Source organism: Oncorhynchus nerka, linkage group LG28, assembly GCF_034236695.1.
Source record: "Oncorhynchus nerka isolate Pitt River linkage group LG28, Oner_Uvic_2.0, whole genome shotgun sequence".
In the NCBI taxonomy this organism is placed as follows: domain Eukaryota; kingdom Metazoa; phylum Chordata; class Actinopteri; order Salmoniformes; family Salmonidae; genus Oncorhynchus; species Oncorhynchus nerka.
Window position 1 is genome coordinate 43,267,822 of NC_088423.1, and position 22,318 is coordinate 43,290,139.

The 22,318-nt window shown below is 44.2% G+C and overlaps 1 pseudogene; it reads right to left on the reverse strand.

Moving 5' to 3' along the window:
* The window catches only part of LOC115113250 (tetratricopeptide repeat protein 27-like), a 151,478-nt pseudogene that overhangs the window by 9,946 nt on the left and 119,214 nt on the right, over window positions 1-22,318 (reverse strand).

Here is a 22,318-nt window from a genome sequence, read left to right on the forward strand (position 1 = left end):
ATTTAAAAAAGAAATCTGCCGTTTCCAGCTACAATAGTCAATTACAACATTAACCATGTCTACACTGTATTTCTGATCAATTTGATGTTATATTAATGGACAAAAATGTGTTTCATGATCAAAGATGAGGACATTTCTAAGTGACCCCAAACTTTTGAACGGTAGTGTGTGTGTATATATATATACACATAAAAATAATAAATGTGTCTCTGAACAAAGGAGGGGTCAAAATCAAAAGTAACAGGCAGTATCTGGTGTGGCCACCAGCTGCATTAAGTACTGCAGTGCATTTCCTCCTCATGGACTGCACCAGATTCGCCAGTTATTGCTGTGAGATGGTACCCCTCTCTTGCACCAAGGCACATGCAAGTTCCCAGACATTTCTTGGGAGAATGGCCCTAGCCCTCACCCTCCGATCCAACAGGTCCCAGACGTGCTCAATGGGATTGAGATCTAGGCTCTTCGCTGGCAACTCACATACCGGTCTTGCAGGGAATCACGCACAGAACGAGCAGTATGGCTGGTGGCATTGTCATGCTGGAGGGTCATATCAGGATGAGCTTGCAGGAAGGGTACCACATGAAGGAGGAGGATGTCTTCCCTGTAACGCACAGTGTTGAGATTGTCTGCAATGACAACAAGCTCAGTGCGATGATACTGTGACACATCGGACCCGACCATGACGGACCCTCCACCTTCAAATCGATCCCGCTCCAGAGTACAGGCCTTGGTGTAATGCTCAAACCTTCGACAATAAACGCAAATCCGACCATCACCCCTGGCGAGACAAAACCGCAACTCGTCACTGAAGAGCACTTTTTGCCAGTCCTGTCTGGTCCAGCGACGGTGGGTTTGTGCCCATAGGTGACATTGTTGCCGGTGATGTAAGGCAGGTCCTCACCAGACAACAGGCCTACAAGCCCTCAGTCCAACCTCTCAGACAGTCTGAGCACTGATGGAGGGTTTGTGCGTTCCTGGTGTACCTCGGCCAGTTGTTGTTGCCATCCTGTACCTGTCCCGCAGGTGTGATGTTTGGATTTACCGATCTTGCACAGGTGTTGTTACACGTGGTCTGCCACTGCGAGGGACGATCAGCTGTCTGTCCCGTCTCCCTGTATCGCTGTCTTTGGTGTCTCACAGTATGGACATTGCAATTTAGTGCCCTGGCCACATCTGCAGTCCTCATGCCTCCTTGAAGCATGTCTAAGGCACATTCACGCAGATGAGCAGGGACCCTGGGCATCTTTCTTTTGGCATTTTTCAGAGTCAGTAGAAAGGCCTCTTTAGTGTCCTAAGTCATAACTGTGACCTTAACGACCGTCCCTCAGACCGTCCTGCATGTTCATTAATTGTTTATGGTTCATTGAACAAGCACAGGAAACAGAAGATCTGTGAAGTTATTTGGATTTTTACGAATTATCTTTGAAAGACAGGGTCCTGAAAAAGGGACATTTCTTTTTCTGCTGAGTTTTATTTATATATATATATACATACACAGTTGAAGTCAGAAGTTTACATGCAATTTAGCCAAATACATTTAAACTCAGTTTCACAATTCCTGACATTTAATCCAAGTAACAACGACACCATTCTATATACTTTCGGCCCGTCATTGGACACTGTGCTATCTAACCTCCAAACGAGCTTCAATGCCATACAACACTCCTTCCGTGGCCTCCAACTGCTCTTAAACGCTAGTAAAACCAAATGCATGCTTTTCAACCTGCAAGCTGCCTGCCCCCGCATGCCCGAATAGCATCACCACCCTGGATGGTTCCGACCTTGAATATGTGGACATCTATAAGTACCTAGGTGTCTGGCTAGACTGCAAACTCTCCTTCCAGACTCATATCAAACATCTCCAATCAAAAATCAAATCAAGAGTCGGCTTTCTATTCCGCAACAAAGCCTCCTTCACTCACGCCGCCAAGCTTACCCTAGTAAAACTGACTATCCTACCGATCCTCGACTTCGGCGATGTCATCCAACACTCTACTCAACAAACTGGATGCAGTTTATCACAGTGCCATCCGTTTTGTCACTAAAGCACCTTATACCACCCACCACTGCGACTTGTATGCTCTAGTCGGCTGGCCCTCGCTACATATTCGTCGCCAGACCCACTGGCTCCAGGTCATCTACAAGTCCATGCTAGGTAAAGCTCCGCCTTATCTCAGTTCACTGGTCACGATGGCAACACCCATCCGTAGCACGCGCTCCAGCAGGTGTATCTCACTGATCATCCCTAAAGCCAACACCTCATTTGGCCACCTTTCGTTCCAGTACTCTGCTGCCTGTGACTGGAACGAATTGCAAAAATCACTGAAGTTGGAGACTTTTATCTCCCTCACCAACTTCAAACATCAGCTATCTGAGCAGCTAACCGATTGCTGCAGCTGTACATAGTCTATTGGTAAATAGCCCACCCATTTTCACCTACCTCATCCCCACAGTTTTTATTTATTTACTTTTCTGCTCTTTTGCACACCAATATCTCTACCTGTACATGACCATATGATCATTTATCACAAAATTGTAATTATTCGCCTACCTCCTCATGCCTTTTGCACACAATGTATATAGACTCCCCTTTTTTTCTACTGTGTTATTGACTTGTTAATCGTTTACTCCATGTGTAACTCTGTGTTGTCTGTTCACACTGCTATGCTTTATCTTGGCCAGGTCGCAGTTGCAAATGAGAACTTGTTCTCAACTAGCCTACCTGGTTAAATAAAGGTGAAATAAAAAATTTAAAAACAATTCCCTGTGTTAGGTCAGTTAGGATCACCACCTTATTTTATCCTAGTGGGTCAGAAGTTTACATACACTCAATTAGTATTTGGTAGCGTTGCCTTTAAATTGTTTATCTTGGGACAAACGTTTCGGGTAGCCTTCTTCAAGCTACCCACAATAAGTTGGGTGAATGTTGGCCCATTCCTCCTGACAGAGCTGGTGTAACTGAGGTTTGTAGGCCTCCTTGCTTGCACACGCTTTTTCAAAATTTCTATAGGATTGAGGTCAGGGCTTCGTGATGGCCACTCCAATACCTTGACTTTGTTGTCCTTAAGCCATTTTTCCATAACTTTGGAAGTATGTTTGGGGTCATTGCCCATTTGGAAGACCCATTTGTGACCAAGCTTTTAACTTCCTGACTAATGTCTTGAGATGTTGCTTCAATATATCCACATAATTTTCCTTCCTCATGACGCCATCTATTTTGTGAAGTGCACCAGTCCCTCCTGCAGCAAAGCACCCCTACAACATGATGCTGCCAACCCCGTGCTTCACGGTTGGGATGGTGTTCTTCGGCTTGCAAGCCCCCCCCCCCCCTTTTCCTCCAAACATAATGATGGTCATTATGGCCAAACAGTTCAATTTTTGTTTCATCAAACCAGAGGACATTTCTCCAAAAAGTACGATCTTTGTCCCCATGTTCAGCTGCAAACCATAGTCTGGCTTTTTTTAATGGTGGTTTTGGAGCAGTGGCTTCTTCCTTGCTGAGCGGCCTTTCAGGTTATGTCAACATAGGACTCATTTTACTGTGGATATAGATACTTTTGTACCTGTTTCCTCAAGCATCTTCACAAGGTTCTTTGCTGTTGTTCTGGGATTGATTTGCACTTTTCGCACCAAAGTACGTTCATCTTCTAGGAAACAGAAAACATCTCCTTCCTGAGCTGTATGACGGCTGCGTGGTCCCGTGGTGTTTATACTTGCGTACTATTGTTTATACAGATGAACGTGCTACCTTCAGGCGTATGGAAATTTCTCCCAAGGATGAACCAGACTTGTGGAGATCCACAATTTGTTGTTGTTGTTGATTTTCCCATGATGTCAAGCAAAGAGGCACGGAGGTTGAAGGTAGGCCTTGAAATACATCCCAAGGTACACCTCCAATTGACTCAAATTATGTCAATAAGCCTATCAGAAGCTTCTAAAGCCATGACATCATTTTCTGGAACTTTCCAAGTTGTTTAAAGGCACAGTCAACTTAGTGTATGTAAACTTCCGACCCACTGGAATTGTGATACAATTAATTATAAGTGAAATAATCTGTCTGTAAACAATTGTTGGAAAAATGACTTGTCATGCACAAAGTAGATGTCCTCTCCGACTTGCCAAAACTATAGTTTGTTAACAAGAAATTTGTGGAGTGGTTGAAAAACAAGTTTTAATGACTCCAACTTAAGTGTTTGTAAACTTCCGACTTCAACTGTATATACACACACACACACACACACACACAGTCAAAAGTTTGGACACACCTACTCCTTCCAGGGTTTTTCTTTATTTTTACCATTTTCTACATTGTAGAATAATAGTGAAGACATCAAAACTATGGAATCATGTAGTAACCCAAACACCGACATACAGGTAACTGACAAAATAATAGAAACACTTGAGTAAATAAGGGATACAAGGTATATTGAAAGCAGCAATTAACACCCCATCATGCTTAGGGTCATGCATAAAAATTATGCGCAGGCCATTATTTTTGCTACCGTGGCTATGCCCTCATAGGATGACAATGCTCCATCCACAGGGCACGAGTGGTCACTGAATGGTTTGACGAGCATGAAAATTATGTAAACCATATGCCATTGTCGTCTTGGTCACCAGATCTCATCCCAATTGAACACTTATGGGATATTCTGGAGCGGCACCTGAGACCCCCCACTTGTAGAATCTATGCCAAGGTGCATTGAAGCTGTTCTGGCTCGTGGTGGCCCAAAACCCTATTAAGACGTCTTACATTGGTGTTTCCTTTATTTTGGCAGTTACCTATTTGTGTTCCATAAGCAACGAGTGGGCGAGACAGTAGAGGATGATCTCACTCAAAATAAGAGACCTCAAACAGACCTCAAAACGTCTGTCCATGTGCTCCACTAAAAGCCAGGAAGTGCAGCAGCGTTCTGGGCCTCATTCTGTCTGTACAGGGGAATGTTATTTATGAAGCCCTCATGCACTGCATTGAATACCAACACTCCAGTCTGAGCACGCTCAGTAGAGGTAGGGGAAAGGCGCGAGAGACCTGAAATGGATGAAAGGTGGGGCCTAAGGGTTGGAGATATCTCCCCTGTGTTTGTGTAGTATGTGTGTGTCTCATCATGCATATCTGGGCAGTGTGTGTGTGGGTATTTGTGGTCTGGAATGGAGGGGTTTGTGAAAGGGGGGATACCTAGTCAGTTGTACAACTGAATGCCTTCAACTGAAATGTGTCTTCCGCATTTAACCTTTCCCCTCTGAATCAGAGAGGTGCGGGGGCTGCCTTAATCGACATCTACGTCTTCGGCGCCCGGGGAACAGTGGGTTAGCTGCCTTGCTCAGCGGCAGAACATTTTATTTTACCTTGTCAGCTCAGGGATTCGATCCGTCAACCTTTCGGTTACTGGCCCAATGCTCTAACCACTAGGCTACCTTTGTGTGTGGGTAGTATGTGGGGTTAAACTGCAAGTTGTGTGTGTCTCCCTATGTATTGGTGTGAGTGTGTGTGAGTGTCCCCATGCTAGACTTTGAGAGTGTGTGCATGTCTCACACGCGTGCCTGTGTGAGTGGTTTCCCAGAAGTCAGCTAGGCCTGCTCCCGTTGAAGTTGTGGAACTAACAGAAAGCTCCTTGCTGAGCTAAGGATTTTTTTAAATGATTTTTTACTGTATCCCACTTTTGATTGTTCACAGTAACATTTCAGCCAAACATGACACCTCTAGCCTACTGTACATATCCATACAACCACTCACAGGGAGGGATTTCACCTTCACAGTGACTGAATCAACAGAGCCAATGCATTTCTTGTAGTATGATTGTGTGTTTGAAAATCTCTTCCCAAACTGCACGTCTAAAGAGGCCGTTTAAAGACTCCACCCCAGAGAGTCTTGACACCAAGTGATCAAATGACCCAGCTTTTAGTTAAATGGGCTGTCAGTTCAGCTGCACGCAGATGGCGGGCGGGCAACACTGCCTCTGCTAATGCGCGCCTATATTATTGTTTTGTCTCCAGTTGACTGTGGCCTGCCCGCCGGTGGAGGAGGAAGAGAATCTGTAAGGAAGTGGATCTGATAGCTTCAAGTGGTGTGAACATCAACAGGCAGGAGGGAGTGGAAAGGCCCCCTTCACACTAAACCAGAGGGTTGGATCTGGTCCAAACCAGACTCCTCTCCTCACTACCACCCTAATCATACAACTGATAGTCAAGCCACCCAGACACCTACACAATACATACAAAAGTATGTGGAATCCAGGATTCTCTCCCCCTTTCACTACAGCTCACTACCTATTGGCATTCCACGCACGGGAGTTCTGATTTTTAAAACGTTTTATTCCCCTTCTCAACACTCACGTGTAACAAATGACTCGTCTTCAGAGTCTCTTGGGTGTTTTCACAGTGTAAGTCCAAGCTGTATCACGTCCGGTCGTGATTGGGAGTCTCAACTGGCCCAGCATTGTCCGGGTTTGGCCATCATTGTAAATAAGATTTTGTTTGCTTAGTTAAATAAGGATTCAATTTAAAAATAAATAATAAAAAATTACCTCTCCCCCACCTCTGTGTTTAAAATGTAAACTTTCAATATATGAGCAGGTCCTCAGATGCTGGAACAAATGTAATTCTGTATACCATAACGGTGTGGCAAATATCTCCCTTACACCCCTCTCCTGACCCTCAGATAGGGTGCCAGTGTATACAGTGGCAAGAAAAAGTATGTGAACCTTTTGGAACTACCTGGATTTTCGCATAAATTGGTCAGAAAATTTGATCTGATCTTCATCAAAGTCACAACAATAGACAAACACAGACTGCATAAACTAATAACAAAAGAAATTATATGTTTTCATGCCTTTATTGAACACACTGTGTAAACATTCACAGTGCAGGGTGGGAAAAGTATGTGAACACTGGATTCAATAACCGGTTGACCCTCCTTTGGCAGCAATAACCTCAACCAAATGTTTTCTGTAGTTGCGGATCAGAACTGCACAAAAGTCAGAAGGAATTTTGGACCATTCTTTTTTACAAAACGGTTTCAGTTCAGCAATATTATTGGGATGTCTGTTGTGAACTGCTCTCGAGGTCAAGCCACAGCATCTCAATCGGGTTGAGGTCAGGACTCTGACTGGGCCACTCCAGAAGGTGTGTTTTCTTCTGTTGAAGACATTCTGTTGTTGATTTACTTCTGTGTTTTGGGTCATTGTCCTGTTGCATTAACTAACTTCTGTTGAGCTTCAATTGCCGGACAGATAGCCTTACATTCTTCTGAAAAATGTCTTGGGAAATCAGTGTTCCGTCGATGATAGCAAGCTGTCCAGACCCTGATGCAGCAAAGCAGCCCCAAACCATAATGCTCCCTCCACCATACTTTACAGTTGGGATGAGGTTTTGATTTTGGTGTGCTGTACCTTTTTTCCTCCACACACAGTGTTGTGTGTTACTTCCAAACAACTCAACTGTAGTTTCATCTGTCTCCAGAATATTTTGCCAGAAGCACTGTGGAACATCCAGGTGCACTTTTGCAAACTTCAGACTTGCAGCAATGTTTTTTTTTGGACAGCAGTGGCTTCTTCCATGGTGACCTCCCATTACCACCATTCTTGTTTAGTGTTTTACTCATCGTAGACTCGTCAACAGAGATGTTGGCATGTTTCAGAGATTTCTCTAAGTCCTAGCTGACACTCTAGGATTCTTCTTAACCTCATTGAGCATTCTGCGCTGTGCTCTTGCAATCATCTTCGCAGGACAGCCACTCCTAGGGAGAGTAGCAACAGTGCTGAACTTTCTCCATTTATAGACAATTTGTCTAACCGTGGACTGATGAACATGAAGGCTTTTAGAGATACTTTTGTAACCCTTTCCAGCTTTATGCAAGTCAACAATTCTTAATCATAGGTCTTCTGAGATCTCTTTTGTTCGAGGCATGGTTCACATCAGGCAATGCTTCTTGTGAATAGTTTTTTATTGGGCAAGGCAGCTCTAATCAACATCTCCAATCTCGTCTCATTGATTGGACTCCAGGTTAGCGGAGTCCTGACTCCAATTATCTTTTGGAGAAGTCATTAGCCTAGGGGTTCACATACTTTTCCCAACCTACACTGTGAATGTTTAAATGATGTATTCAATATAGACAAGAAAAATACAATAATTTGTGTGTTATTAGTTTAAGCACACTATGTTTGTCTATTGTTGTGACTTAAATGAAGATCAGATCAAATTTGATGACCAATTTATGCATAAATCTAGGTAATTCCAGAGTTCACATACTTTTCTTACCACTGTGTGTCTGTGGGCCAGAGGGAGAAAAAAGTATATCAGTGTGTATGTGAGATAATGCAGTGAGAGGCAGGGTACAATACATATGTCACAGTAGAAAGCTGTGAAAGGCATGCTAACACCCATAAACAGTGTTTCCCTCTGTCTACTGGCTCTGAGAAGGGGTTGGTCTGACTTATCAGTTAGCTGCCATACTGGCACAGTCCGTTGATGGGAGTCTCTGTGTTGGAGAGAAATCAAGGGGGGCGGTGCTGGGTAAATTAGTGTTAATGTTGATTGACAGCTCTCTTCTGCCACTGGGACACCTCAGCGTCTGAAGCTAATTTTTGCCTAGAAGGTCTCAGACAGGATTCATCATTCAGTGTAGATTTCGATGAAAATGTGTAACAAATGAAATCCCTAAATTCAGAAAAAAAGTGAGGGAAAATTAAATGGGGGAAATTGAATGGATCGCTCTCCCAGATTCGTTCTGTATCCTGTTATAGCGTGAAATTAAGAGGAAAAGTAATATCCTCCCACGGGGAATGAGCGAGATGGGAAAACGCAGTCAAGGTTTGATGTACGCGGAGTAACGAGAGCACAGTAAAGTGAGATTTGATCCATTTTGAATTAGACTTCCTAGATTTAGAACAAGGGAAAGAAAAAAACGTTAATTATTTTCTCTGTCTTAAAGGAATGCGTGAGTGTGTGTTCATAGACGGCTGATTTAACTTAACCCATCATTTCTCACTAGGACCCTGTGGATAAGGAAAATACAGAGCGTATGTGACAGAGGTCCTCGTAAGTCACTCAAGCAACTCTAGAGTTGATTATCCTCTGCATTCCATAGAAGAGGAATGCATCATTGCCATGGCTCGAAAGCGCAACCATTTTGGTCGCATATGCTCCTAAATATTTTGCTGTGCAACGTGACATTTTATTTTGGAAGCAACGGGAAGAAAAAATAAATAAAAATAAATACATAATCGCAATTGTGGTAATGATTAGGCCTCGCTGTACCCGAGTGCCCAAGAGAAAATGGTCTCTCAAACTCCTCGGACCAGCCCATTATTCAAGCCATTATTGGAGGGACATCACAGCGCATGAGCAGAGAGAGGAGTTTGCAGACCACGATGGGACCACTGGGCACCGGGGCTATGGTGCTAAAATGTCCCACCTCTCAAAATGTAGGCCTACTGCTGATAAAGTTAACAACGCACTGGCTATTTTATCTAGCTAGCTACCGTAATGAATAGGTAGATGCAGTTATGTCGATTACAGAAACGGTGCAGAGCTGGTGTACACGGAAATGCGCCATTCTCCTGTTTAGCTAGACGCCGCTTGTAATAGACTTGTGCGCCCTCGTCTCCACATTTTCAGCGCCATAGCCAACTTTCAATTACTGCTACGGTCATTTCAATAAATCTATAAGTAGCACTAAGTGGTTCAAATTAGGTATCCTACATTTGGTTGGCTGTCATGTTCCAGTAAATTCATTTGATACATTTTTCAACTGTGCTTATTACGCCACCAATTTAGTGCATGCATTGCGAATGTGAAGCGCAAATCATAGGCCAATCACATGTGGATGCTCAAGACATTTATTTTTATTTCAGATGCCTATATTAATGAATAGGCAGGTCCATCTTAATTCTGGTATTAGGCAATGGGCTATCGATTTCATCAAAAAAATAAACATCGGTTGTTCCTGGTTATTTCAATGACCTCTGGTATAGAAATATGCTGCAGTTGCTTGCCTGTTTGCCCTACTGACGTCAAAGTCCATTGTTTCAGAATGTCAAACGTCCAAATGTACTTTACAAACCTTTAGTTTAAAATGAATATCGTTAATTTTTTAGGGATCAAATGTAATGAATCTCAATAGGTAGAGAATTTACACAATGTAGAAACCTAATATTCCACCAATGACTTTCTCTCAATGACGGATATCAACATTGTAGCTTTTATAATAAACAAGCGTCTTTACAGTGCTACAGATTTGTTTTTAGGGCACAACATGTGCTTCACAAGTAGCTAGAATTCATAAAGGCCCAATACATGCTATATACACCAATCAATTTCAAAATATTACCATCTTCTGGTGCTCCAAATGTTATGTTGTGCTCCTAGCTTTAAGTTGGGAGCACGGGTGCTACCAATGCATTTAATAAACTGCCCTGGTCATGGTCCATAGGGAGTAGTTGTAAAATACTCTCTCCCACTCAGACATACAGTCCAGTATACACGAAACAGTCACAGGAAGCAAACAAAATGGAAGAAAATAAACAAAATATGAGGTCAGAACAAGTGAAGGAGGGGAAAGGAAAAGACATTGGTGACAAACAAGCACTTCCAAGAATAGATTTAATGAAGTGGGTTAGGAGGTACGACGTTAACTGTCGCCTCTCTTCAAACAATTCAAAATACAATTCAATGACGCGAGTCAGGCATGCCTAAAAATAGGGTGCCGAATATAGCCTACGCTACAAATACGAGCGCTTTTAAATGAAACAGTGCTGAGTTGAGGAAGGGAGGAGGGGCATGGCATGGGGGGGGGTGTAGAAGAGATGGGTGGGGACTTTACAATGTCAGCAACTCAAATAGCCCCACCAAACTATGCACATTGTGTGAGTGGAGAGGGGCTAGGGTATCAGACAACCACAGTAAGCACTCATAAACCGGATGGGAACACATTTTAATTTGATGCTCAAAAGCCAAATAAGCTGGGGCCTTAGGAACTGACCCATCCTCCTTACGCAACCCAGAGAGTAAAGGGCAGAAGGAAAAATAAAGAGAATGAAGACTGTGGGAAAACAGTTAAAGAATGTGAATCTAGATCCCAATTACTGGGACATATCCTTCTCAACAGCGGGTGGCTGGTTGTGACCTTTTCAACTTGTGTGCTTTTACATCTCCGACCCTAATTTATGAGGCACTAGCATCTTGCCAAGCATAAATGAATCCATTGAGCGAAAGAAGAGTAAAAGAGGGACAGCGGGCAGGAAAGGAAAGTAAAATAACACTTTTTGAGCAAACCCCTACTGACTTTGCCAAGCTAATTAGGAAAGGCAATGAAACAGCTCCAAACATGGCTGTGAATGTTAAGTGGCACGACAGTGGCGGTGCAAGACGAAGCAAGGGCTGGGTATTATGACTGTGCACCCAGGAGCACCCAGCCCCAACCTCCAGACATCTAAAGATCTGTTTGTTATTTAGAGCGTTAACATTCAGACCGAAACATCTTTAAAGTGAATTGCTCTGAAGGCAGACCATATGTAGTCCGGGACAGAGGACTTATATTGCCGTTCTGCTCAGTGGCGATGTTAAGGACTTGTTTATTCGAAGTCGCCGGGTAAAGTTTCTATTTAGTATTGCGTCGGTGGATTTCTAATTAGCGAGCGATGATTCACTGATTGTACATGTACATTTTTGAAAATGAAACCAAATGAAAGTCCCTGATAAGCCTTGCAGGCAGGGTACAACTATTGGCGTGGACATTTTGCAGGGACATCTTCAGAGAATGTGAGCAGGGTCCTACGGATCCCATTTCAATATCGACACCTGACATTCCATTAGACATCGTGGGGATAAGAGCCTCAGCAAAATAAGAGACTGGTGTTCAAGTGGTGTGTTGTCATGGAGGTCTAGAAGGTTCAGGTCTCCGAATGATCGGGCTCCCTGACCCAAGTGATTTCAGTATTAAAGAGGTGGTAGCAGGTGGCGGTGGCTTTTTTCAAACAGATTACAACCTCCCTCATATTTTTCATTCCCCTGGGTTCATTCTCTGGGTGGCCCTGGGTTTTGTGATGGAGCTAAGAGGCGGAGAGAGGAGGTTGAGTGCACCCTTCTGTGCCCTGGTAAATTATGGAGGCTGAATCCCAAATGACACGGCTGAGACTTCTCCGTCGCTCCTCCTCCTCCGGAAGACCTGCGCGGCTACTGTTAAACACGCATTATTAGAGGGGCAGCACGGTAGAACAAGCAGATGAGGTGTATGGTGAAATCAAATCCAATTGTATGTCACATGCTTCAGAGACAACAGGTGTAGACAGTGTAACAGTGAAATGCTTACTTAAGGTCCTTTTCCAATGCAGAGTTGACAGAGAATAACGAATATAAATAGAGTAAAAATAACAATGATAGATATATATATAGGGAGTAGAAAACATATATATAGGGAAATAACATGGTTATATATAGGGAGTAGAAAATAACATGGCTATACAAAGGGAATACCAGTACCGAGTTGATGTGCAGGGGTACAAGGTAATTGAGGTAGCTATGTAGGTAGGGGTAAAGTGACTAGCAGCAGTGTATGTAGTGTGAAATTGTGTGTGTGTGTTGGCGTATGTAGTGTGTGTGTGTGTGTATATTGGGGCGTCAGTGTAAGTATGTGTGAGTGTGTGGGTAGAGTCCAGTGTGTGTGCATAGTCAGCGCAAGAGAGTTAGTACAAAAAAGGTCAATGTGGGCAGCCGTGGTTGCCATTTTATGAGCTATTTATCAGTCTTGTTTAGAAGTCTTATGGCTTGGGGGTAAACGCAGTTCAGGGTCCTGTTGCTTCCAGACTTGGTGCATTGGTACGGCTTGCTGTGCGGTAGCAGAGAGAACAGTTTGTGGCTTGGTGGCTGGATACATTTTTTGGGCCTGACACCACCTGGATGATGTACTGGGCCGTATGCACTACCCTCTGTAGTGCCTTGAGGTCGGATGCCAAGCAGTTCGCAAACACAGTGGTGATGCAGCCAGTCAAGACGCTCTCCATGGTGCAGCTGTAGACATTTTGAGCATCTGATGGCCCATGCCAGCTCTTCAGCCTCATGCCAGCTCTTCAGCCTCCTGAGGGGGAAGAGGCGTTGTCATGACCTCCTCACGACTGTGTTGGTGTGTTTGGGCCATGATAGATCCTTAGTGATATGGACACCGAAGAACTTGAAGCTCTCGACCCGCTCCACTACAGCCTCGATGTGAATGGGGGCGTGGCTCAGCCCTCCAATTCCTGTAGTCCAGGATCAGCTCCTTTGTCTCACTGTTGTCGAAGGAGAAGTTTCTGTCCTGGCACCACACTGCCAGGCCTCTGACCTTCTCCCTATAGGCTGTCTCATCGTTGTCGGTGATCAGGCCTACCACCATTGTGTCATCGGCAATCTTAATGTGTGCGCAGCCACACAGTCATGGGTGAACAGGGAGTACAGGAGGGGACTAAGCACGCACCTCAGAGGCCCCGTCAGGAAGTCCAGGATCCAGTTGCAGAGGGAGGTGTTCAGTTCCAGGGACCTTAGCTTAGTGATGAGCTCCAAGGTCACTATGGTGTTGAATGTTGAACTGCAGTCAATGAACAGCATTCTCACATAGGTGTGGATTTGTTTGGCGGTATGCGAATTTGAGAGGGTCCAGGGTGTCTGGGACGATGGTGTTGATGTGAATCATGACCAGCCTTTCAAAGAATTTCATGGCTACAGATGTGAGTGTTACGGAGCGATAGTCATTTAGACAAGTAATCTTTCTTGGGCACAGGAACTATGTGCTCTGGGAAAGGTGGAAAATGTCAGTGAAGACACTTGCCAGCTGGTCAGCGCATGCTCTGGGTATGCATCCTGGTAATCCATCTGTCCCTGCGGTCTTGTGAATGTTAACCTGTTTAAAGGTCTTACTAACATCGGCTACGGAGAACGCGTGTCTGGAACAGTTGGTGCTCTCACGCATGGGTCAGTGTCGCTTGCCTCGAAGCAAGCATAGAAGGCATTCAGCTCGTCTGGTAGGCATGTGTCACTGGGCAGCTTGTGGCTGGGTTTCCCTCAGTAATCTGTGATATTTTGCAAGTCCTGCCACATACAACGCGCGCCAAAGCCGGCGCAGTAGGATTTGATCTTAGTCCTATATTGATGCATTGCCTGCTTGATGGGTTGTCGGAGAGCGTAGCGCAGGGGTGTCAAACTCATTCTATGGAGGGGCTAGTGTCTTCGGGTTTTGTTTAAGACCTAGACAACCAGGTGAGGGAAGTACTTTACTAATATGTGATCTTAATTCATCAATCAAATATAAGTGAGGAGAGAAAACCTGCAGACACTTGGCCCTCCGTGGAATGAGTTTGAGAAGTGGCATAGCAGGATTTCTTATAAGCGACTGGGTTAGTGTCCCGCTCCTTGAAAGAGGCAGATCTAGCCTTTACCTCAGTGTGGATGTTGCCTGTAATCCATGGCCTCTGGTAGGGATATGTATGTACGGTAACTGTGGGGGCAACGTCTTCGATGTATTTATTAATGAAGCAGGTGACTGATGTGGCAAACTCTTTTCTCAATGTCATTGGATGAATCCCAAAACATATTCGAGTCTGCTCTCGCAAAACAGTCCTGTAGCTTAGCATCTGCTTCACCAGACCACTTCCAAATTGAGTGGGTCACTGGTACTTCCTGTTTGAGTTTTTGCTTGTAAGCAGGAATCAGAAGGATAGCGTTATGGTCAGATCTGCCAAATGGAGGACGAGGGAGAGCTTTGTATGTGTCTCTGTATGTGCAGTAAAGGTGACCCCTCTAGTTGCATAGGTGAGACGTTGGTAGAAATGAGGTAAAACGGATGTCAGTTTTCCTGCATTAAAATCACCGGACACTAGGAGCGCTGCCTCTGGATGAATATTATCTTGTTGGCTTATGGCCCTATAGAGCTTGGTTTGTGGTGGTAAAAAAATGATGAAAACTCTCTTGGTAAATATTATGGTCTACAGTTGATCATGAGGTATTCTAACTCAGGTGAGCAGAACCTCGAGACTTCCTTAATATTCAAAATCGTGCACCAGCTATTGTTAACAAAGAGACATACATCCCCACCCTTGAGTTTATGAGATGTTGCCGGTCTGTCCTGCAATGCATAGAAAAACCAGCTAGATTTATATTAACCAGGTCCTCGTCCAGCCACGACTCCTTGAATAATAGGATATTACTGTGCCATTATAGGCAAGCTCCTGGTGGCATATTGGGTCCAGCATGTTCAAATTCTAGGTTGCTTTACACGTACCGCCCCCTGACACCGATCGAAGATCCATTTAGCATTTCCTCCTAAATGGTTTAGGCTGTGATTTCAGGATAACTGATCCTAGATCTGTGCCCGTGGGCACTATCGTTACCTGTACATCCTTGAATTTGTCCCTCAGGTCCATGAGGCGGTTGTAGGCCTTGATGGCCTCTGCAAACTCTCCAACGCCGGTGCAGACAGCGATGAAGTGCTCCCAGGTCTGCCAGTGTTCGTAGTTACACTTCAGAGCATCCTGCAGGTTGTGGAACGCCTTGGTCCTGACAGACAGTGGGACAGACAGGGCCTGGAATTAGTGGTGTCAAGTGAAGTGTTTTTACATGGCTGGTGCTCATGATATTTTTCAGGAGCAGCTTACAAAGTCTTATGGAATTAATATTAAGTTGAGATGCACACAGACTTTGGAGTAAATCATGCATTACTGTCAATGGGATATTTGTACCAATTTGAGTTACTCAAAGGGATAGTGCAAGATTCTGGCAAACAAGCCCTTTCTCTACTTACCCAGAGTCAGATGAGCTCATGAATACCATTATGTTTATGTACAGTTTGAAGGAAGTTGAAGGTAGTTTCATGAGCCAATGCTAACCAGCGTTAGCGCAATGACTGGAAGTCTACCGGTAAGCTAGTTAGCACTGGCTCACGAAACTACCTTCAATATATTTATCAAAATCTCGCACTATTCCTTTAAGTTTGGATTCGGTCCTACCCGTCATTTCTACAGTTCAGTAATTAGTCACGATTTCAGGTGAGGTGCCAGTATCTCTGTAACTTCAGCAGATGTCCAGAGGTGGAGCATAGCCAAGCATGACTGACATGGCTGCCTGCCCTCTGTGTCTGACACCTCAGTGAGACGCAGGCTACATAGTTAGCGCCGGGCTGTCACAACCGCCCTGATTCTCTCCCTCTGATCCACCTGCACTCACACACACACCACAGGCTCCAGCCTCTTCAACAGAGAAGGCTTCGACTGAATTAGCCCAAGCGCTAACCAGGTAGAAGTCTCCACACTTTTTAATTTCAGGCCTGAAAGCACAGACCTGATTTGAACAGGGGTTGAGGGGGGAAAGTTTCCCAAGAAAGAAACAGTGGCGAGTCCTGCTTCCCAAACAGAGAGTCCTGCCAGCAAGAGCTGGTGGTTTTCAGGGGAAATAAGCGAACCTGCCCATCTTTCAGGGGTGAGAATGTTCTAATTGACTTAAGCCTAACAAATCTGTCTGATGCCCTCGTCAGGGTCAGCAGGGGTGTACCTAGGTCCTGTGGTAAAATCAGGAGGGCGCTACGATGTTATCTTTCCCATTACTACTGCCCGGTGAGTTTCGGGAAGTAATTGAAAAGCATTGAAGTCAGTTACGAGACCAAACTAATGACCAGAGAAGTTGGAGTGGGGTGAGAGAAAAAAACAACCTTGTAAACATCAATCTGTTTCACTAGTGTGTAAATCAGTGCTATCTGTGGGGTTATGCAGGCTGGAGATGTTCTGTTTGATAAGTGTTGTAATGTCCTTCCACAGACAACATCTCGTCTCAACCCCCACTCTTTGATACCCCTCTCCAGCCAAAAATCAATACGGTCAGGTTGAATGGAGGCCTGCTGGCTCTCTGTGAGAGTGACATGTCCTTGATCAGTACGGGTAGCGGCCTGGGAAACTCAGGGATATCAGGGCTGATCACATCAACGTTCGAGTCCTCTGTCTTTGTTCTAGCCTTGTGTCAAACGGCACCAGGGGGGTGGATGGATGGGCGGGTCAGTGAGTGACCAAGTGAGTGAGTATCAGTGAGAGCCACCAAGACCAGTTGGCTCAATAATATAATTCCTCACCCTAAAGCGAACCTCCAGTCCAGTCAATTGTTTGTGAGCTGGGGAGAGGAGGCTCTCGACTAGACTGAGGGACCCTAAATTTAAAACCAGGAGACATTCGAACATTGAGCCAGTCACTCGTTGATGGTACGTATGACTGAATTCTACATCTTCCAGAGTCCTAATTCTGTTCAATCTTTGACAGGTTAATGGCCCAGGGGGTGCGACTGTACAGTACTCACTTCTGTCTCAGGCGGATGTAGGCCGTGGAGAGGTTGTTCCACGCCTCTGCGTTCTAAAGGAGGAAAAAGAGAGGGAGGGAGAAAAACAGTTTACACACAAGTAAGCACAGGGTTGTTTAGATACCGTGGCAGAAGACTAACTCCCTCAGAGCAGAAATCGGTTCTGCCGAGTGCTCTAGGAGTACATTCCCTCCCGATGCATTGGGCACACAGGTGCCGTATGGGTCATTAAGTTGGATTGGAAAGACTGCTGGAGGACAAGAGTGTTATAACTGGGGCTACGGTAAGGGCGTGTTCTCAGTTTGTCTGAGTGTGTTTGTGTGTGGGAATGTGTGCGCATTTGTGAGAGTAATGGAAAAATAGAGTGGGGGGGGGTGACAAAATGAGAGAGGAATGGTATTTTAATGGTCCCACTGCGCATTCATGTGATCGACTCTGTCTTCCTATACAGTGCCATCAGAAAGTATTCACACCCCTTCACTTCTTCCACATTTTGTTGTATTACAGCCTGAATTTAAAACGGATTAAATTGCAATTTTTTTTTATTATCAATGGCCTACACACAATACCCCATAATTTCAAAGTGGAATTATATTTTTTTCGAAATGTTTACAAATGAATAAAAAATGAAAAGCTGAAACGTCTTGAGTCAATAAGTTTTCAACCCGTTTGTTATGGCAAGTCTAAATAAGTTCAGGAGGAAAAATATGATTAACAAGTCACATAATAATGCATGGACTCACTCGGTGTGCAATTATAGTGTTTAACATGTTTTTTTAACGAAGACATCATCTCTGTACCCCACACATACAATTAACTGTAAAGTCAACCAGTCAAGAATTTCAAACACAGATTCAACAACAAAGACCAGAGAGATTTTCCAATGCTTCACAAAGGGCCCCTATTGGTAGTTGGTGAAAAAAGAAGAAGAAAACAGACATGGAACATCCATTTGAGCATTGTCAAGTTGTTAATTACACGTTAGATGGTGTATCAATACACCCAGTAACTACAAGGATACAGGCGTCCTTCAGTTGCCGGAGAGGAAGGAAACCGCTCAAGGATTTCACCATGAGGCCAATAGTGACTTTAAAACAGTTACAGAGTTTAATGGCTGTGATGGGACAAAACTGAGGATGGATCAACAACATTGTAGTTACTCCACAATATTAACCTAATTGACAGAGGGAAAAGAAGGAATGATACACAGAATAAAAAATATTCCAAAACATGCATCCAGTTTGCAACAAGGCACTAAAGTAATACTGCAAAAACTGTGGTAAAGCAAGTAACTTTTTGTCCTGAATACAAAGTGTTATGTTTGGGGCAAATCCAATACAACATATTACTGAGTACCACTCTCCATATTTTCAAGCGTAGTGGGAAGTTTTTCAGGATGAAAAAGAAACGGAATGGAGCTAAGCAAAGGCAAAATGCTAGAGGAAAACCTGATTCAATCTGCTTTCCACCAGATACTGGGAGAATAATAATTCATCTTTCAGCAGGAAAATGACCTAAAACACAAGGTCAAATCTACATAGGAATTGTTTACCAAGACAGTGAATGTTCCTGAAAGGCCGAGTTAACGTTTTGACTTAAATCTACCTGACAATCTATGGCAAGACCTGAAATGGCTGTCTAGCAATGATCAACAACTGATTTGACAGAGCTTGAAGAATTAACAAAATAATAAATGGGCAAATGTTGTAGACTCCAGGTGTGGAAAGCTCTTAGAAACTTACCCAGAAAGACTCACAGCTGTAATCGCTGCCAAAGGGGCTCCTACAAAGTGTTGAGTCATTGGTGTGAATACATATGTAAATGAGATATTTCTGCAGTTCATTTGCCAACATTTCTAAAAACGTGTTTTCACTGTCATTATGGGGCAGTGTGTGCGGAGGAAAAAAATATATTTAATCCATTTTTAATTCAGGCTGTAACAACAAAATGTGGAATAAGTCAAGGGGTATGAATACTTTCTGAAGGTATTGTACGTGGTGATGTAAGGCCTGACATTGGGAGGAAGGCGTTGTAGTAATATAGTATGCACTTACATCTGGCTCCAGTCCCACACACAACACGTCTGTAAGGCCCTTGCAGCTCCCTCATAGCCCTCCAGGGCAAAGTAGGCACAGCCCAGGGTGTAGAAACAAGACAAACACAGTGAGCAGTGTTTAGGAATCATAAACTGTTAAATGTTGAGTGCAAAATAATTTTATAGATTTCTCTATTCCAGGTGAGAATCCTGTATTATCTTAGTGCTAATGCTAACTCTCCCCCTTGATCCACTGTAAAAACGTGCTGAGCCTACCACACTTTCTCAAGAGTCCTGCGTTCAAAACTTCCCCACTACGCTCACTGGCAGGGTCCACACAGGAGAGGTGTGGGGGGGGCGGGGAGCAAACGCCATGTTGGCTCATGTTGCGTCCCTCCTGTGCATGTATGTTTGCTTTGGAGGAAAGCCCACCTGTCACGGGGGGAGTGGCAGGTCCCGCTCTGCAACTAACGGGCAGGACCCATCTATGCAAATCAGCTGTGGTGTCAGTCCCCCGGACTCTTTCCCTCTTCCCCGTCTATTTTCCTTTCTTTTCCTCTCGCTCTCTCACCCTCGTTTCCCCCCCAGCTCTGATATCTGAGCCACACTCGAGTGTCTTTCCCCTCTCACCACAACATCTTATTGCTCATATCAAAGGGAGGTGGGAGACTGGCATGTACAGTATATTCCCCTATATTCGGTTTATCTTCATTCTCCAAAGAATGGCCAGAGTGATCAGTTACAAGGGCTCTCATATCTCCTTGGCAATACTTCAACAACTCCTTGAAAAATGGAGGGGGGGGGGATGTCATTATGGCAAAACAAACTAAATTAAAACATCCTACTGAATTAAATATGGACAAAGGGCAGAAGAGTGAAGGAAAACAGGAAATTATTTCCCTTTCCTCTGTTCCGCTATGGCCTGGGTGAAACTGACTCCTGATTTCTCCTCTTTACGTTGCCAACCTACTCTCTAAAGTGCTATTGAATGATTGATTGAATCCATCTATTCGTTAAAAAATGTGGAAATATCACTTGTAGGGAGGTTACCAGCAGGTCAGGTAGTTGAGTTCCACACTATGAGTAGTCCTGACATGACAAGAATCCACTTCAGAGACTCAAATAATTGTTCAAATATCCTACCTAAAGCTAGCCATATCAGAGGTTAGTTTACCTGCATGGTGGTGATGCGGAGTGACTTCTTGAAGCACTCCACACACTGCTGGAAGTCCTTGGCCCGGAGGTACAGCAGGGCCTTGGAGCGCATGGCGCATGCGCTGTGATGGTTCGACAGCTCCCAGGCCCGGTTGTAGTATTGGTGGTCCAGCACCACGTCCCCCAGCAAGCATTACAGACTGGGGGACTCCTTCTCCAGCTCCCTACGCAGGATCTCCTCTGCCTGGGAGAGAGGGAGCGAGAAAGGAGGGAGGGAGTGAAACAGAGGGAAGGGGGAGGAGAGAGAGAGGCAGGGAGAGAGGGGGAAAGAGCTTTGCTCCTTAAGACCCTCAGAGCCAGCACACTGAACATTCTCTGCTAACAATGATCAGGCTTTGATTTGGTCTGGGAATACCACAATACACTCATTGGTTAACCTCTTGAGTGTAGGGGGCAGTATTTTGATGTTTGGATGAAAAACGTACTCAAATGAAACTGCCTATTTCTCAGGCCCAGAATATGCATATAATTGTCAGATTATGATAGAAAACACTCTAAAGTTTCCAAAACGGTCAAAATATTGTCTGTGAGTATAGCAGAACTGATATTGCAGGCGAAAACCTGAGGAAAATCCAAAGAGGAAGTGCCTTCTATTTTGAAAGCTCCCTGTTCCATTGCATGCCTTCCCTCCATTTAAAGGGATATCAACCAGATTCATTTTCCTATGGCTTCCACATGGTCTGAACAGTCTTTAGACATAGTTTCAGGCTTTTATTCTGAAAAATTATCGAGAAAGATCACATTGCGTCAGTGCATAGCTGGGTGCCAGCAGCGTTTTGCATGCCCCAACAGAGTGGAGCAGACATTTTCTCGCTCTCTCCTATTGAAAAAGCTACGGTCCGGTTGAAATATTATCGATTATTTATTGTAAAAACAACCTGAGGATTGATTATAAAAAAACGTTTGACATGTTTCTATGAACTTTACGGATACTATTTGAAATTTTCGTCTGCCCCGTCGTGACCGCTCAAGCCTCTGAACATAACGAGCCAACCAAATGGAGGTATTTTGGATATAAAAATAATCTTTATGGAACAAAAGAAACATTTATTTTGTAACTGGGAGTCTCGTGAGTGCAAACATCCGAAGATCAAAGGTAAGCGATTCATTTTTTATTGCTTTTCTGACTTTCGTGACCAATCTACTTTGTTGCTAGCTGTTTGTAATGTTTTGTCTGGTGAGAGAGATGTCCTTACATAAACGCTTGGTTTGCTTTCGCCGAAAAGCTTTTTTGAAATCTGATACGCCAGGTGGATTAACAACAAGCTAAGCTGTGTTTTGCTATATTGCACTTGTGATTTCACGGAAAAAAAATATTTTTAGTAATTTAATTTGAATTTGGAGCTCTGCAATTCAGCGGATGTTGACGAAAATGATCCCGCTAAAGGGATGGGTGCTCCAAAGAAGTTAAAGGAAGCTCAATCAAGATGTTGAAACAAGCCAACAGACACTGAACCTCTCAAAAGAGCTGATTTGAGTACTGTACTCCCTGATTTGGAGAGTGTAGAATAACGATCAGGTTTCACTTCCCTTCACTTTGAGAAGTGCCTCTGTTCATGTCGAAGCGTCCCAATCTACCCACAGCTCAGGGTGAGTGCTTTTGGGCGCAAGGGACTCTGGGTTTTCATTGCATTCCTTTACCTCATGGAGTAACCGTAGCCCTCTCTTCCACACCACTCATCAGACCACAAAACCCTGAACTCACCTCCAACAACTGGAATTACAACGCAAAAACAATACAGCTGGCAAAGTGGAATATTT